This window comes from Gavialis gangeticus, unplaced genomic scaffold, assembly GCF_001723915.1.
Source record: "Gavialis gangeticus isolate Ggan-Ray unplaced genomic scaffold, GavGan_comp1, whole genome shotgun sequence".
NCBI classification, from domain to species: domain Eukaryota; kingdom Metazoa; phylum Chordata; order Crocodylia; family Gavialidae; genus Gavialis; species Gavialis gangeticus.
This window is the reverse complement of record NW_017729028.1, coordinates 26675956-26684933: the sequence shown is the minus strand read 5'-3', so window position 1 is coordinate 26684933 and position 8978 is coordinate 26675956. Positions and strand designations below refer to the sequence as shown.

Below are 8978 nucleotides of genomic sequence, written 5' to 3'. Positions count from 1 at the left end.
GGCTCCATCCCATGCCCCACCCCACCCCAGCTGAGCAGAGCCTGCCCCAGCCCCAGCCCCAGCCCCACTCCCTCCCTGACTGCAGGGGCCTTAATCTGGCCCTCCCCATGCCTCTTCCCCCACAACAGACTTCCCAGCCCAATGCTGGTCTCCAAGCTGCCCAGCTGCATATCAGAATTGGATCGGTATCGGCTGATATGGCTCCTTAAAAATCGGCAATTGGTATTGGCCCCAAAATATCTCTTATCGGTGCACACCTGGTGATACCTTTTACTGGACCAACTGTCTAGTTGGGATAAATTTAGATGAGCTTTCAAATGCAAGACATTCTTCAGCAAATTTCTGATCACAGGAAGCCAGATGCAACATAGTGAAAAAACAGCAGAGAGTGGAGCTGAGAAAGATTTCCAGGGGCTGCTTACAGATATAAACCCCCCCTCCCAACAGCACTCTACTTTAAACTCTGTGCCCCCACAATGAGCCCAGCATGTGCCCAGAAGAGCCATCATGTTAGTTGGACCTAGTTCACCCAATGTCTGTATAGATCAGGTGCTTCAGTGGGGCTTTTTTGGTGCTTTTATCTAATAGCTGATTGAATCAGCTATTAGATAAAAGCACCAAAAAGCCCTGCTGAAGCATACAATCTATACAGATGCTGCAGAGATGGGCCCAACTAATGTGCTGCCTCTTTTGATAAAGTGTGTGTTTTTTTCCCCACATCTGTCAGGAGCCAGAGATAGCAGACATACAATTAGCAGAAGAAAAGAAGCTGATTACTGGGTGATGAAGGACTATCAAAAGGTAGGAGGGTCATTCTCACATCTGCACCTATGTGAACCAATTCAGGAGTTGGGTGTGCCACAAAGCCAATATCACTGTTTAGTCCCTGGTTCTTACTGTTCAGCCACTGGTTCTTTCTGTTCGGCCAACTTATGGATCTTTATTCCGAAGTCCGCCATTTAAAAGTGTTAGGTAAATTTCTCTTGAGCACAAGGATGGGGATCTAAAGTCATCTACACACTTCCCGTTCACTCCATAGGCAAAGAGAATCTGTACAGGGTTGCAAGACACAAATAAGATGCTGTGGTGTTTTATGTCACTCCTATATTTTTCCTTCTGGGAAGGCCTACAGGTGGCATTACTCCAAACTTATAATGTTCCTAAGGGTTTTGCTCCATGACCATCAAGTCAGTCTTGAAGCCATGGCGACAGTTATGTTACCTTAGATCAGGGGTAGGCAACCCCTGGCACGGGTGCCAGTGCATGGCAAGTGAAGGCCATTTTACTTGTCTCACACTGCTTGGGGCAGACAGCAGGGAAGGGGCTGGGGCTGTGCTTCCACACCAAGGATCAGGCCCCTTGCAGCTTCCCCACTGTCCACCCCTGGTATGCCAACACCTTACAAATCAAGGTGCCAACCCCTGCCTTAGATGCTGTAACAACCCTTCTAGGTTAGTTGAGTTGCTTTGCATCATTTGCAATTCTTCAGGTAGAATGACCTTGTGGTGCCCATCTGCTCTCCAGGTCTGGATGGCTGTTGGCTTGCAGTGAGCTCATCCACCCTTTGACAGGTCTTGTTTTCAGTCCTGCTGGGTGTCCACATACCTCATCACCCAGGCTGGCCCAGGTGGTGGTGGTAGTGGGTGCAGTTTAGTTGCTGACAACCTGACCATAGAACAAGCTGTACTGGTTTACATGGTGCCAGATAGTGGACCAAAGGAGGCCTGGGCTGACAGGATCCATGAATATGCGTATACTCAATATCAAGCATCTACACGGAGTTACCAAAAAAATATCACATACACCAGTCTGACATGCTTACCTCAAGACAGGTTGCTGTCGCCACTCCCATCCCCCTTTCCCTTCAGGTTACCTTAAGGAATTCTCACAAGTCTCGTTTTTCTTCCTCCCTTCCTTGCATCCCCTTTCTTGTTGGCGGCAAACATTTTCTTGCCTTTCATCTCATAGTCCAACTGCCCCCATACTCCCAGAGTCAGTTCTAGCCACCCTTAGTTGCAGCCTCTCGGACTCTGCGGTGTCCTTCCTCGGCAACGTGATTGGAATTGCACACAATACTCCAAATGAAAATCCACCAGAACTTTGTACAATGCTAGAATAACTTTCACAGATGGATAACCAGCACCCTGTAGAGACAGCACTTACCAAAAATGAGGGGAGGGGAAGGAGAGGAAGAATAACTAACACCACTTATACTGCACTTTAGCTCACAAAAACACTGCACAAAACATTAGCCTTTCCTAATCGAATAGGCTAATTAACATGAAAAGCAAACAAAAGAAAAGCAAATGCAAAAACACTGCATGAAAGGCTAGTTTGTGGCAGGCCTTGTGCAGAGACTCTCAAGGCGGGACCGGCGGACAGGACCGAGACGCTCCGGCTCAGGGGCTGGCTGCCTGTCAACTGGCAGCGTTCACAGCATTGCTGCTGTAATCGCTGGTCTCCCTAGGAGACAAATGGAGTGGCAGGATGGGGGCAGTCACAACTGATCTGACTTGTGAAATCAGGGGGAAGGTGAGTGGGCACTGCACTCTGTTCAGGAGCAGAGCTGAATGCCGTGCAGTGCCGCATGTGACATTTTATTAAAATATAATTGCTTTATCTATAAATACGACAATTATTCCCCCTACCCCATCCTTCGCAGCCTCTATCCTCCAAACTCTTTTCCAGGTTATTCCCTCCCTTCTCATATTCAGCCCTGCATTTCCAGTATGTCCACAAGCCTCTGTCTTGCCCAGCAGCTGCTGCTGCCTCCTTCCCCACAGGGTTCAACAGTTGCCTGGTGTTAGTTTAAGGAACGGAGAATGAAAAGGCCACTTGGCTGCCTGAAGCCAGGTGGCACAGCAACCTCTGGCATCTGTACAAAGAGCTGGAGCCTGTGTCTGCCGACCAGCTGGGTGAAATACTGTGTTGCAGCCCTACTATATGCAACACTTGGCAGGAGTGGCAAAAGTAGTTTGAAACAGGAGAAGACTTTCATTGCACCAGCCGAGAAGGAGGAGTTGTAGGGAAGGGGCTGCTAGACAAGCCAGGAAGAGCAAGGGAAGCTGTATTTCCATACCCGGTTCCCTCGGACTTCCCCTTATTGCCTGTCAAAGGGCAATGGAGCACTGGTGCCAGCATGCACATTGGGAAGGCCGTGGCCCTTGGGACAGAATCCCTTTGGGGAAGCTCACTACTCCCTGGAAATAATTTCTCGTGTTGCTAGTGTCTGAAAGCCCCGACTGAGACCCAAGGTGCCCTGGTTCATACAAGTCAGGGCATGTAGAAGATTACACCTGTGTTGCCAGCTCTAGCAAAACCAGACTCAACAGAGGACTAAGTGGGTGGGTGGGAAGGAGAGGGAATCCTAGAGACTGTGCACCTTACTTCTCCCACTGGGGAAGAGCAGTCGATCAGAAATCCTGCAGGGAACAGAGAGAGCCCTCTCTTCTCCATCCCTCATCTGCCAAGAAGCTATGTCAAATATCAAAAGAGAGAAGCTGACACCATATTCAGCAGGGGCAGGGGAAGAGGGATGAGAAAATGGAAAGAGCTCAGAAGCTCAGAGTGACTTCTCTTTCTTCCTAGGTCTGGGACTGAGGAGAGGATAAACTTTTTGATTTGAGGATGAAGAACCTCCAGAGCTGCAAGACATGGCAGAGGGGTGTTGGGTGGACAAAGGACACATGTGGAGCTACAGGAGAAGGCAGAACTGTTGTGTGCTACTGATGTAGAGGTAGTGACACAAAAGGTCACACCCCAAAAAGTATACAGACTCCTAATTCTTCTTGAATATCATTGGGAATTCAGGCCCCTAATGAATTTTTGTAGCTGACCCAAAATTAGCTATACTGGGAGCACACATGCAATGACATGTGCTGTGCTGGGTGTTTATTTTTTCTTTCCTCCCCCCATACCCCACTTTTTTTTTTTTTTCACCTAATGGATTTTGGGCCCTATTCCAGGAGTTTGGGGCCTAACCCAAGCTGTTTGTTTGGTTTTTGTTTGTTTGTTTTTTTGTTGGCAAAAGTAGTTCCTAAAATAATGATTCAACATAGCCTATATACGTGATGCTCCCTGTTCTTATTTTCTTCATATGCTTTAGTTTATATGGTTAAACGTAGTGCATGCGCTAGAAAGCCATCATGGGTCATACGGTCAAGTTAATGGTGCTGCATAAACCATATTTGTATTTAACAGGGTGTTTTATTACACATTTAATTTTCTCTTTTAAGAGAAAAGGGTAGGAAAAAAACACCCATATATCATGCTCACATTCAAACACTTTTACTTAGGTGTGAAAGTTAATACTTTCTTGGTCTGAGTAGCACCAGATAGGACTATAATTTTTCTCTTTGAAGGCTGGTACTGGAACTTTCTGACCACGTGCAGTTTTCTGACAAGCCAGGTTAATTAGAAGCAGTATATCAGTTTACAGAATGAGTGCCTGGATACAAAATAAGACATTTTCTAAATAGTAAGAGCTTGCAGTTCACAAAATGTGTCAACAGCCATGAAGAAACTCTAATCTGTAAGCAATCTACTCTGCCTACAGAGCTCACGTCATCTTAGTACTTCAGGACCTTACAGTGTTTAATGCACTTCTCATCTTATTGCCATTGCACAGGAGGAAAGTGCTACTGTCCCTATTGCACAGGCAAGGAACTGAGAGCATCTACCATGCATGTTACCTAGCATCAAAAAAAGAAGGTGTGTAACACAGCGTTGAACTTACCCAAGGTCTCCCAACTCTTACTGCCCTAAACAGTGGATTATCCTTTCTCTCCATGGGCTCTAAGGACCCAGGCTACCTCCACAGCCATTTGGTCATTTTCTCCTCTGATCACAGGATCCACACTTTTTCTAGTCACTTTTTCTCATCTTTAACCATAGATGTTTGTGGGGATTGTTCTTCTAACTCGCATGATGCAGCCTTACATTTTTCAACTCCAAAGTCATAAGCTCCATTCCTGGTGCATGTCATTATGCTGTTGGCTGGAGCCCCTGTTATCTGTATGTACACAGCCACAGATCATTACTTTTTTATTAGACTAACTATATATAAAAGAGATCCATTTTATTTTTAGTTAGTCCAATAAAAGAAGTATCACTTACATCTTGTTATTTTTGTTTTATTCTGAAAGGCAATGCCTGAAGAATGACTGGGGCTGTGCCCACTATTCTAATGAATTAATACCACAGCCCCATGGCAAAATTAACTACTTCACAGCTGGCTCAATTATTTTTCCATGGTTCTTAATTTCTTCTCTAATTTTAAACTGCCACTGGCTACTGATGTCCTATTTAAAATGGGAATACAGTCTTCATGATTACACACACACGCGCATAAATATGGCTGTAGGCTGGAATGATCCAACTTTGGTCAGAGGGAGGTGGGTGTTAGCACCCAGCTGCTGCATCTCCCTACCATTGAAGCCTCACACCCATGGGCCAGATCCAGCACATAAGCTGCAGGTTGCTGACTCCTGATCTAAATGCTCAAACTTACGATCTAAAAATCTATATTTAGGCACCTCAATAAAAATGAGTCTTTTTTATGCTGAGCACTCTTAAAACTCTCTGAAGCCACCATGGAAGCTTAACACCCTTGAGAGTCAAGCCTCTTTTATTTAGATTGCTAGGTAGGGGTTTTGGATCTAACTTGAAGCCCCTATATTTGAAAACACTGGCTAAAATATTTGTTTTGAATGCCATACATTCACTTTAGGCTAAACCAAAAATGATCAGGAGTCTTTGTTCAATCTTGTAAACACATTCACATATAGGCACCTATATACTGAAAGTCTGTGCTCAGTTCTCATTTCATGCGTTTGCCAAACGATTCTGCCACATAGGATTTGTTTACTCCATCCTTCCCTTTATTTCATGAAATAAAATAAATGACAAAGGAGGAAAGAGAAGGAAAAGCCACAAATCCTTCTGACGGTTTTCCTATGAGATTAATCTTGCTTAAGATTAGTGCTGTTGTTACTGGTAGCTCACTCAAAGCACCAATGAAAATTAAATGATATTTGAAAAATTGCACTCAGCACCAAGCATGGGCATAAAAATTAAGGGACAAACCTCCCACCAAGTGCACTTTCATAACCTGCGAGCTCAAATAATTCAGATGAATGGCTTAAATTTATACAGTGACAAACAAGTTATATAAATTATTTCCAACTCATTTTCAATTTGCTTCTGTCAGTTGCCATATCGGAATAGAGCATTATCTCCCCTCCGACCAAATGTAATATATAGATAAGTGTACATGTTTGCTATACCTGAGCATCAGTCCCCAAGTCAGTTGGACATCCCAGGGCACAACGTAATTCAACGCCTGTCTTTGCTCACTTCACGGGTCTCGCTGTTGACTGGACAGTTATTAGAAATCAAACAGAATTAAAAGTGGTATTTTTGCGATGTGGAGCGATATTCACCAGTGACCAAAGTGAAACTAATAAACTAATTTCACTTAGTGCCTCAGGCAGAGCTCAAAAATGTGAGTCCCAGAGAAGAAAGACAGCAGCTACTTTATCAATTTGTTGCCCAAACCCTCTTGCAATTTATTATCTTTAATTCAATTTTTATTCACAGGGCAATTTTAAGGGGGAGGGGGAAGGAAACGTCAAGAGTATATGACCCTAGCAGTCTGAGACCTGTGTAGAAATTAAACTTCTTGAGAGGCAATGGATGTTGCCGTCCTGTTCAATAAAATACATGGTATTTCACCCTGCCACTAGCAAATTTATCCAGTAGATGTCAACACCAGCAAAATATATGTTTAAAGTCAACTTTAAGAGCAACAGCAGTCACTTCAATTTACAGGGGTATATCAGAAGGAAGTTTAATCTTGGGAGGTATCAAATATTTATTATTTTCTACTGTCCTGTCCTGTCAGCATGGAATATAGAACTGACCAGAATCATTTCATGATAAGCATATGCAGCCTTTTGAGTCATTTCTTTTTGCTTGTAAAATAAGTTGGCCTGGCTTGTTGGACAAAGAAAAAATTCCTAATACCCACTTTATCGTTTTCAGGGTAGATCAGAGCAAGGTTTTCAGGGACAGGGTGAGGAAAATGTTATTTGTTGCAAAGCAGCCACTACAAACAGGATCCTCATCCTTACTAAATATAATCTGAAGATGTCTTCTTTCTTGTGACCTTTCACTGCGTGGTTAAGCAATGCAATGATTTCATGGATTCTGCTCTTTCCTCAAGAAGCTCCTTAGCCTACAACTGTGACCTGAAATTCCCATCCTGACCTCAGGTCAACACATACTTGTTGCTTTTTTCCCCTCTAAATACAGCAAGGGCAGTCTGTTGTAAGCCTTCTAGCATTATTACCGCTTAAGCTACTGAATTTGCTGGCAAATTTTAAATCACGCAACCCCCCTGCCTTCCCTCCCCCCAAAAAATCCAACCCTAAAAACACTAAGATCGTATCTGTTGACACATTTTCATTTCGGCTTATTTTTAGATAAAACTTATGTTTCTAGTCTGCAGCATTTGTATTTGGCTGCCTAGTTCACAGCGGCCACATATTTTATGCATATTACTCTAGAGATTTTATTGCAGTCCTGATTAGCTATTTCAGTTATACCGTTGTGTACAGTGGGGAAAAGAGGTGGGAGACTCTGGATTCTTGGCCTGTTTGATCCCCTTCGCCCCCCTGCCTCCCACAGTAACATCAGAGGGAAATCCAAATAAGTGTAGAAATGCCTTGTGACAGACTAAACTTGGTACAAAAAACTGCATTATATTATTGGGACAGAAAAACTTACAGGGCAACTAATTCTCATGGTGAGCTGACATCAGTAAGTAGACCTACATTTCTGAAAACACTGGGATCTGAGAAGGACGGAGAACTCCAGCAGCTCCTAAGAGAAATATGTGCCTATGGCAGCAGCAGCAAATCTATAGCTTGCTGTATAAATTTTGCACCTCCAGGGAAGCATTCAACACTGGCATGGGTTCAAGTCTGAAGCAGCATAACCTAAATGGCTGTCTGATGTCAGCAGAACAGTCTGAAGCCTACTAGCCTACACAGTGTGCACCTGCTGGCTGGCACCGCTCCGCCTGACATCAGAGCAGTGGGCAGCAGGACAGAACGACCAAGACAAACTGAAGATGTGAAATACCTGCTGTGCGCCCAGCCCACAGCACAGGAAGTCACGCAGGAGCTTCCTCACCAGCACCCAACCTCTCAGTGCCACACTCAAGGAGACATGACTTCAGATCTGGAATGAGAGGCTAAAGAAAATACCCAACACCAGAAAAATGGGCATTTCAGCAGCTGAGTCCTTACCACCAGGGGCTGATGAACCATGACAAAGGTAGCGATATCTCAACTGCCTACATACTGGAGTCAGACACTCCAAGGAACTAATGAAGAAGTGGGGCTATACTATTGATTCAACCACCTGTGACTGAGGCACAGAGCCTCAGATTATGCAACACCTGCAATGCCCGTTGCTTGAAGGCACATGTACAATGAAAGACCCTGCAAAGAACAATAAACAAGCAGAGCATGTGTAACAAAAGGGTCAAATGTGCTGCAGAGACGCACGAAGCAGAAGAACAGTGCCACTGGAAGTTAGGCCTAAAATACTGTATCCCTACTACATGGGTCTTAATGTTGCCTAGTGTGAAGGGGGTGAAGTCAGAGTTCTTGGTACTGTATTAAATGCAAGGTCTATATTACACAACTCTGAAAAAAAAGGAACAAAAATACATCCAGTTAACACTTCGATTTGCAATTACATGCACACATGAAAGCTTTAGCAAATCAGTACTGTGAATATTGCTGTATTATAGTTTTATAGTTGGTAGAGTCGGAAGGGACCTGAGCAGATCATCAAGTCCGACCCCCTGCCACGGGCAGGAAAGGATGCTTGGGTCAAATCACCCCGGCAAGGTGTGTATCTAGCCTCCCTTTGAAGACCCCCAGGGTACGAGCGAGCACCACTTCCCTTGG

At 44.4% G+C, this 8978-nt stretch overlaps 1 protein-coding gene and 1 long non-coding RNA gene across 3 annotated transcripts in view; one reads left to right on the top strand and one right to left on the bottom strand.

The window, feature by feature from the left end:
- The window catches only part of LOC109300198, a 10004-nt gene extending 1032 nt beyond the window's left edge, over positions 1–8972 (top strand). Inside the window, exons 2-4 of one of the 2 annotated variants that reach the window (XR_002098158.1) lie at positions 728–801; positions 3589–3736; positions 7952–8972. This is a non-coding gene — a long non-coding RNA (uncharacterized LOC109300198). Of the gene's footprint in view, positions 1–727; positions 802–3588; positions 4011–7951 lie in introns of those variants that run through there. The other variant, XR_002098157.1, reaches the window with a different exon arrangement.
- Positions 1–8978, bottom strand: part of KLHL29 (kelch like family member 29) — a 668905-nt gene that overhangs the window by 498948 nt on the left and 160979 nt on the right. The gene's annotated exons all lie outside the window — the stretch shown is intronic.